We start from the raw sequence: 9,921 nt of genomic DNA on the forward strand, positions 1-9,921 counted from the left end.
CCCAGCTGTTATCAGGCAACTGAATCATCCTACCAACAACCAGAGAGCAGTGCTGAACTACTATCTACCTCATTAGTGATCCTTAGGACTATCTTTGATCGGACTTTACTGGCTTTACCTTGCACTGAACATTATTCCCTTATCATGTACTTGTACACTGTGAATAGCGCGATTGTAACCATGTATAGTCTTTCCGCTGACTGGTTAGCACATAGCAACAGCTTTTCACTGTACCTCGGTGCACGTGACAATAAACTAAACTGAACTAACTCTGCGAGTCAACTCTCAAACTCAAAAAAACTCAAACATATTGGAAAATAAGAGAAGGGGGGGAAAACTGCTTGATTTTAGGCAAAACATCACTTTGAAACTTTCTGAAGTCCTGCATAACTAATTACAACATTCAGCCTTTTATAGTTTAGTTTAGTTTAGTTTAGAGATACAGTGTGGAAAGAGGCCCTTCGGCCCACCGAGTCCATGCCGACCACCCGCGATCCCCGCACATTAACCCTATCCTACACACACTAGGGACAATTTTACATTTATACCATTACAGAAACACTTCAATGAAAATATTTGCAACTTTTTCAATTTGTTTTGCTATATAGAAACATAGAAAATAGGTACAGAAGTCCATTCGGCCCTTCGAGCCAGCACCACCATTCAATATGATCATGGCTGATTATCCAAAATCAGTGCCCCGTTCCTGCTTTCCCCCCATATCCCTGGATTCCGTTAGTCCAAAGAGCTAAATCTAACTCTCTCTTGAATACATGGATATATACAGGGTACAGCAGAATTTACTCACCCTGATGAGAATTATTCTTGTGTCTGACTCTTCCAATTTTCTAGCAAGAAGCTAAAAAGCACAAAGCAGGATTGTTGCCGATGAATGCTGGAAACACAGTTGAGCTAAGAGTGCGTTTGAGTTTTGGGTGACTGCACTGAGCTGATAACTCACAGGTCAAACTAAAACTGTCTCCAAAACTGTTACCGTATTGTAAATGACAAAAAAAGTGTTTACACCTAATCCGGGGCGAATTGTACAACTTCTTTGTAAACCATTCACAGCTGAAAACAAAGAATGTTCTAGAAATTATTTAAAGCACCAACCTTGCCCTCTGGAGTTCCACAAAACATTGTACCGATTGCTTCTGTGAGTTGCATCAATTTAAATCATTTTAGTGTTTCACTTTTGAAAGCATTAAATGAATGTACAAATAAATACATTTGCAACACATTAGTTTAGTTTAGTTTAGTTTAGAGACACAGGTCCTTCTGCCCACCGAATCCACACTGACCAGCGATCCCCGCACATTAATACTACTCTGCACACACTAGGGACAATTATTTTACATTTATATATTAATATATTTATACCAAGCCAATTAACCTACAAACCTGCACGTCTTTGGAGTGTGGGAGGAATCCGAAATCTTGGAGAAAACTCGCACAGGTCACGGGGAGAACGTGCAAACTCCGTACAGACAGCACCCGTAGTCAGGATCGAACCCGGGTCTCCGGCGCTGTGAGGCAGCAACTCTACCGCTGCGCCAACGTGCCTTCTACACATTGTAGTGGAGACCAGAACATTGAGGAGCCCAATAAAGTATATGCTGCCTCTATTTCTAGCTGAGTGATTAATAGTTACAGGAGATGTGAAATCATGATTTTCACCCCCATTTTGGCAGTGTTTATACTAAACTCCCACCCTGACTCTGGTGGCATCATTACCCAAATTGTATATCGCACTCTCATTCCAAGTTTTTTTAAAACTCAGGGAATAATAGTCCATAGAGTGATGGTGTCATACATCATGGAAACAGGTCCAACTTGCCCCCACTGACCAACATGCCCAATCTACACCCCCCCCCCCCCTCCTCCCCACTCCTCCCCCCACTACATTCAGTCTGTAGAAGGGTCCCGACCTGAAAAGTCATCCATCCTTTTCCTCCAAAGTTGCTGCTTCAGAATCTGTCCTATCCATGTACCTGTGTAAATGCTGTGTTACTTGGCGATAGTCCCAGCCTCAACTACCTCCCCTGGCAGCTCGTTCCATACACCCACCACCCTCTGTGTGAAAATGTTACCCCTCAGGTTCCCATTAACTATTTCTCAGCCCATTCCTACTTGTCTCATAAATGATTATATTCAAAATATTTAGCTTTACTTCCATAGAATATCATCATATTTATTGTTTAAGGTCGAGACCCTTCTTCAGACTCGACCCGAAACATCACCCCTTCCTTCTCTCTAGAGATGCTGCCTGTCCCGCTGAGTTACTCCAGCATTTTGTGTCTATCTTCGGTTTAAACCCTTCGATTTAAATCCTTTGAGACCCTTCATCAGTCTGAAGAAGGGTCTCGACCCGAAACGTCACCTATTCCTTTGCTCCATAGATGCTGTTTCACCCGCTGAGTTTCTCCAGCATTTTTGTCTACCTTCAATTTTTTCAGCATCTGCAGTTCTTTCCAAAGCACATCATATATATGTTTATTTGTATGTATATATACGCAGACATATGTATATATATATAAATGTGTGTGTGTGTATGTATTAATATGTGAGTATGTGTAGATATAATCACACTGAGCTTTTTCTCTCGTTTATTATACTGTTCACAGTGTATTATGTTTACTTATTCTGTTGTGCTGCTGCAAGTAAGAATTTAATTGTTCTGTCTGGGACACAGGACAATAAAACACTCTTTGGCTCTTACACAGTAAATTATGACAGACACAAAAAGCTGGAGTAACTCAGCGGGTCAGACAGCATCCCTGGAGAAAAGGAATCAGTTTCTTCACACCTTCTGAAGAAGGGTCTCGACCCGAAACGTCACCCATTCCTTCTTTCCAGAGATGCTGCCCGACCTGCTGAGTTACTCCAGCATCTGGTGACTATCTTTGACAATACCATGGCTCTTGATTTATGGTGTTTACAGGAAGCACAACTAGATGTCATGAACAACAGCAGTGGCGAACGCAATCACACAATGTCATAATTTATTTTTTTTTCAGATGTGTGCTGGAGCCGTGACCATTCTATGCTGACAATATGGCAGTGCGCTGCTGAAATATGTGCACACAATCTGCCTGTCCGAGTTTTCATTGTCTACCTCAGTGGTGCTCTGAAAGAAGGGATTACACACTGTGGCTGGAATGCTTTACAATCTTGCTCACGGCCATTATTAAGGGATTCTGCGAAATATCAATGATCCAACTTGGCACTGATGTTATGTTCTTTATTTAACCAATTTGATGGCTTGAATGTATGTTTGTGTTTAGAGATACAGTGTGGAAACAGGCCCATCACCCGCCAGAGTCCAGGCCGCCCAGCGATCACCCGTTCACACACTAGTTCTGTTATCCCACCATCTCACCCACACCCTCTACACACCAGGGGGCAATTTACAGAGGGACAATTAACCTACAAACCCCGCACGTCTTTGGGATGTGGGAGGAAAGTAACGTGGAGCACCCGGAGAAAACCCACGCGGTCCACAGGGAGAACGTGCAAACTCCGGTCAGACAGCACGCGGGGTATAGGGCGGCACGGTGGTGCAGTGGTAGAGTTGCTTCCTTACAGCGTCAGAGAGGGTTCGATCCTGACTACGGGCGCTGTTTGTACGGAGTTTGCACGTTCTGCGTGCGTGGATTTCCCCGAGATCTCCAATTTCCTCCCACACTCCAAAGACGTCCAGGTTTGTAGGTTAATTGGCTTGGAATAATTGTAAATTGTCCTTAGTGTGTATGAGAGTGTTAGTGAATGTGGTGATTCCTTGATGGGCTGAATGGCCTGTTTCCACAACGTATCTCAAAAATCTAAAGTAAAGTCTAAGTCAGGATCAAATCTGGATCTGTGGCGCTGTGAGGCAGCAGCTCTACCCGCTGCATCACCATGGCACCGCTACCAGTACATAACATATCACGTCAGATACATGTTGCAATTTACCTAATTACCAAATCTGTTATTATTTGATAATAAGAACTGTTTTCCTGATGAAATCTTTCATTCTAATATGTTAAAATTCACCCGGCTCCTGGGGACACCGTTATATTTAATTATTTCACTGGAATTAGTCAGAGAGGTCAATTTGTAACAAACAGAACGTACTTCTACAGATGCGCCATGGAACGCATTTTGTCAGGATGCTTCACAGCTTGTTTTGGGAACTGCTCCATCCTAGACCTGCAAGAAATTGCAGAGAATTGTGGATGCAGCCCAGACCATCACAAAAAACAACTTCCCTTCCATTGACTCCATTTATACCTCACGCTGCCTTGGCAAGGCCAGCAGCATTATGAATGAATAAGTTTATTGGCAATACTGGCCAAGTATTCACATACAAGGAATTTGCATTGGTGCTCTGCCCGCAAGTGACAACATACATACAGTGACAGTTAGGAATGACACATAAAACATTAAACATTCATAATAAAACATTATTGATTAAACATGTGAATTAAAGAAAATACCAGAGCAAAAGGAGGCTACAGATATTTGGTTATTGAGTAGAGCTACTGCTCGTGGAAAAAAAGCTGTTATCAAGGACGAGTCGCACCCCAGTCGCTCCCTCTTCCCTCTTCTCCCCTCTCCCACCAGGCAAGAGGTACAGAAGTGTGAAAACGCACACCTCCAGATTCAGGGACAGTTTCTTCCCGGCTGTTATCAGGCAACTGAACCATCCTACCATCAACTAGAGAGCGGTCCTGAGCTATTGTCTACCTCATTGGAGACCTCGGACTATCCTTGATCGGACTTTATTGAACTTTATCTTACACTAAATGTTAATCACGTTATTCCCTTTATCCGGTACACTGTAAATGGCTCGATTGGAATCACGTTTAGTTATTCCACTGATTGGATAGCACCCAACAAAAGCTTTTTACTGTACCTCGGTACACGTGACAATAAACTAGACTCAAACTCAGTAGCAGTTCCAAATTTGTTGTCAGTAGGAGGAACCATACCTGTCAAAATGCTCAGAATACAAATGGCTGGAGTAACTCGGTGGGTCAGGCAATAGATAATAGACAATAGATGCAGGAGTAGGCCATTCGGCTCTTTGAGCCAACACCGCCATTCAATGTGATCATGGCTGATCATCCACAATCAGTACCCCATTCCTGCCTTCTCCCCATATCCCCTGACTCCGCTATCTTTAAGAGCCCTATCTAGCTCTCTCTTGAAAGTATCCAGAGAACCTGCCTCCACCACCCTCTGAGGCAGAGAATTCCACAACTCTCTGTGAGAAAAAGTGTTTCCTCATCTCCGTTCTAAATGGCTTACCCCTTATTCTTAAACTGTGACCCCTGGTTCTGGACTCCCCCAACATCGGGAACATGTTTCCTGCCTCTAGCGTGTCCAAACCCTTAATAATCTAATATGTTTCAATAAGATCCCCTCTAATCCTTTTAAACTCCAGAGTTTAATAGCGGAGGAGAGGAATAGATCGGGTAGATGCACAGGGTCCATTGCCCAGAGTAGGGGAGTCGAGGACCAGAGGACATACTGTAGGTACGTATAAGTTGAAGGGAGAAAGATTTAATAGGAACCTGAGGGATAACTTTTTTAACGCAGAGGTTGGTGGGTGTATGGAAAGAGCTGTCGGAGGAGGTAGTTGAGGCTGGGACTATCGCAACGTTTAAGAAACATTTGGACAGGTACATGGATAGGACAGGTTTGGAGGGATCTGGGCCAAACGCAGGCAGGTAGGACTAGTGTAGATGGGGCATGTTGGTCGGCGTGGGCAAGTTGGGCCGAAGGGCCTGTTTCGATGCTGTATCACTCTGTGACTCTGTGACAGTAGATGAGGTTAACGTTCCATAGTTCTCCCTTGAGATCACACGTTCCCCAGCCAATGATGGACCTGCCAAGCACTGCCCTGCCTGGGGTCACTTGTGGCCAGCCCTGATTAGTCCTGGTCGTTCCCCAGATCTTCCTTTCCCCCCCCATCCCCTATTTTCAGTCTGAAAAAGGGTCTCAACCCAAAATGCCATCCATCCTTTTCCTCCAGAGATGCTGCCTGACCCGCTGAGTCACTCCAGCACTTTGTGTCTATCTTTGGTATAAACCAGCATCTGCAGTTCTTTGTTTCCACCACAACACCAGACCCATATCCCTCTAGACGGGCGGCACGGTGGCGCAGCGGTAGAGTTGCTGCCACACAGCGCCGGAGACCCGGGTTCGATCCTGACTACGGGTGCTGTCTGCACGGAGTTTGCATGTTCCACCCGTGACCTGTGTGGGTTTTCTCCAGGATCTCCAGTTTCCTCCCACACTCCAAAGACGTGCAGGTTTGTAGGTTAATTGGCTTGGTGTAAATGTAAATTGTCCCTAGTGTGTGTAGGATAGTGTTAGTGTGCGGGGATCGCTGGTCGGCACGGACTCGGTGGGCTGTGGGACCTGTTTCCGTGATGCATCTCTAAACTAAACTAAAGTAAACCTATCCTATCCATGTACCTGTCTAATTGTTTCGTAAAGGTTGCAATGGTACGGGAGAGACATATTTGCCAAGTTTCACACTTTATTGGTTGAAGCTCAAAATTGCTATTTTTTAGATGCTGGAAACGTTAATTTATAATTGATTTATTAAAGGCTTAATTAGTTTGAATGAGGTTAAGTGGCTGAGCTAGAAAACCCAGGAGTATGTTTCAATTCTGCATTAAATTAGGTTATTGCAATCAGGCGAGTAGCTGCAATGTCGGGGAAATTTGTAAAGTTGCAGATTTGTCAGAGACACCGTTTAGTTTTGTTTAGTGTCACTGGTACCGAGGTACAGTGGAAAGCTTTTGTTGCGTGCTAACCAGTCAGCAGAAAGACAATACATGATTACAGTCGAGCCATTTACAGTGTACACATACATGATAAGGGAATAATGTTTAGTGCAAGGTAAAGCCAGCACTCTAGTACAGTAGCAGCAAGTGCAGGAAGGAACTGCAGATGTTGGTTTACACCAAAGATAGACACAGAGTGCTCGGGTAACTCAGCGGGACAGGCAGCATCTCTAGAGAGATGGGGTCGTTTTGGCTCGAGATCCTCCTTCAGACTGAGAGTCTGGGGAGAGGGCCAATTAACATACAAACCCACACGTCTTTGCAAACTCCGCACACAGACAGCACCCGAGGTTAGGATCGAACCAGGGTTTCTGGCGCTGTGAGGCAGCAGCTCCACCATGACGTTCTTGTCGACCTACCCATGAATTGAAGTGATTTCTGTTTTGGGTCTCTACCCGAAACATCACCCATTCCTTCTCTCCACAAATTATCCCTGCCCTGCTGAGTTACTCCAGCATTATGTGACTATCTTTGGTGACTTCAGTTAATGTCCTTTGCCTGAAACATAGAAACATAGACAATAGGTGCAGGAGTAGAAGCCATTCGGCCCTTCGAGCCTGCACCGCCATTCAATATGATCATGGCTGATCATCCAACTCAGTATCCTGTACCTGCCTTCTCTCCATACCCCCCCTGATCCTTTTAGCCACAAGGGCCACATCTAACTCCCTCTTAAATATGGCCAATGAACTGTGGCCTCAACTACCTTCTGTGGCAGAGAATTCCACAGATTCACCACTCTCTGTGTGAAAAATGTTTTTCTCATTTCGGTCCCAAAGGAATTCCCCTTTATCCTTAAATTGTGACCCCTTGTCCTGGACTTCCCCAACATCGGGAAATGTGTTCCTTATCCCTCCAAAGATCTGAAGGAGGGTCCCGACCCGAATCGTCACCTATCCATGTTCTGCACCTTACATCTTACTTAAATAGCTTGCAATGGATTCTCACCAGAAACATAGCTCCCCCCTGCTTCAAAGCATTACATCTCTTTAACATGGGAAATAAATCATCGCTAGTCCTGGGAATGAAACTAACCAGTTACCACTTGTACTAATTTCCTGCTCATTCAATTCAATTGTAATTAATTCATTGAGTCATAGAGTGATACAGTGTGGAAACAGGCCCTTCGGCCCAACATGCCCACACCGGCCAACATGTCCCAGCTACACTAGTCCCACCTGCCTTTGTTTCGCCCATATCCCTCTAAACCTGTCCTATCCATGTACCTGTCTAATTGTTTCTTAAATGTCGGGATAGTTCCAGCCTCAACTATTTCCTCTGGCAGCTCGTTCCATACACCCACCACCCTCTGTGTGAAAAAGTTATCCCTCAGGTTCCTGTTAAATCTTTTCCCCTTCACCCTAAACCTATGTCCTCTGGTCCTCGAATGATCTACTCTGGGCAAGAGACTGTGTGGATCTACCCGATCTATTCCTCTCGTGGTTTTATCCATTGGGAGTGAATGTGCTGTGGCTACACAACAACTACTGATAACTCTGCACAAGTACTGTATAACACAACACCTTCCTCATGTGATTTGTAACCCTAACCCTAACCGGGTGTCACCTGCAGGACAGCATACGTCAGCGTGTGATAGTGGTGCACGACACGATGACACACCCAGATGTTGCCTGAAGAATTTGAACGTTCCAAATCCAGGGGCGGCAGGGAGACACCGCGTGTCGCTACACGTGTCAGCCCGCGCGCGACACGCCCCGACCACGCCGTGACAACCTCTTCTCAGGCTGTCACCGAAAATGTCGCCCAAGTGGGACTGGCCCTTAAAGCAACTTTGGTGGTAAGGACGTTTTTTTGTCCCTTTGGGTAAGAAAGATGCTTAAAGAATGATATAATGTCACTGTTTTACACTTGCATTTACATTTGTGCAGATAAGACAATTACACTGCAAACCACAACATCGCTGCTTTTCACTGTACCTCGGTACACGTGACAATCAACTCAACTCAACTCAACGCAGTTAGTTTAGTTTTAGAGACACGGCGCGGAAACAGGCCCTTCGGCCCATCGAGTCCACATCGCCCATCGATCGTCTAGTTTTATGCTATCCCACTTTTTCATTCACCCCCGACACACCAGGGGCAATTTACACAGGGCCAATGAACCGACAATCCTGCCATATCTTTGGGCTGTGGGAGGAAACCGGAGCACCTGGAGAAAACCCACACGGTCACAGGGAGAGCGTGCAAACTCCACACAGACAGCACCCATAGTCAGGATCGAGCCCAGGTCCTTTGTGCTGTGAGGCAGCGCCTCTACCCGCTGCGCCACCGTGCCGGATATTTCATGGTTTTAGAAACTTAATTTCACAAGGATTGTGAATTCTCAATGTTTACTAAGAGGTTCTTCATAAAATCCAGCTGCTTATATGAGGCTACGCTATTTCCTGCGCAAGTGTGTGTAATTATGAGAGGCAGAGAGAGGGTAGACACTCAGAGCCTTTTACCCCAGGGTGGAAATGTGTCAAAGACTAGAAGGCATGGTTTAGTTTAGGTTAGTTTATATATAATAGACAATAGACAATAGGTGCAGGAGTAGGCCATTCGGCCCCTCGAGCCAGCACCCGCCATTCAATGTGATCATGGCTGATCATCCCCAATCAGTACCCCGTTCCTGCCTTCTCCCCATATCCCCTGACTCCGCTATTTTTCAGAGCCCTATCTAGCTCTCTCTTGAAAGTATCCAGAGAACCAGCCTCCACCGCCCTCTGAGGCAGAGAATTTAGAGGTAAACTAAACTAAACAGCCCACTGAGGCTTTTCCCTGGGGGCATCAAAGCCATCCTCCCAGTATCTGATGCTGTCCTGGCCTGGACATCTGCCCTTGGCCTATAACTTTAGACTGTGCACGTCATTCGCAAGAAGAAGAAGTTTAGAGATACAGTGCAGAAACAGTCCCTACAGCCCACTGAGCCCGCACTAAACCAGCAATCCCTGCACACTAACACTATCCTCCTACACACGTTAGTGACAATTTTACATGTACACAAAGCCAATGAACCTACAAACCTGCACGTCTTTGGAGTGTGGGATCAGTGGGGATAAGAACTCACTCAAGACAAGGAAGAG

The sequence above is a fragment of the Leucoraja erinacea genome, chromosome 28 (assembly GCF_028641065.1).
Source record: "Leucoraja erinacea ecotype New England chromosome 28, Leri_hhj_1, whole genome shotgun sequence".
In the NCBI taxonomy this organism is placed as follows: domain Eukaryota; kingdom Metazoa; phylum Chordata; class Chondrichthyes; order Rajiformes; family Rajidae; genus Leucoraja; species Leucoraja erinaceus.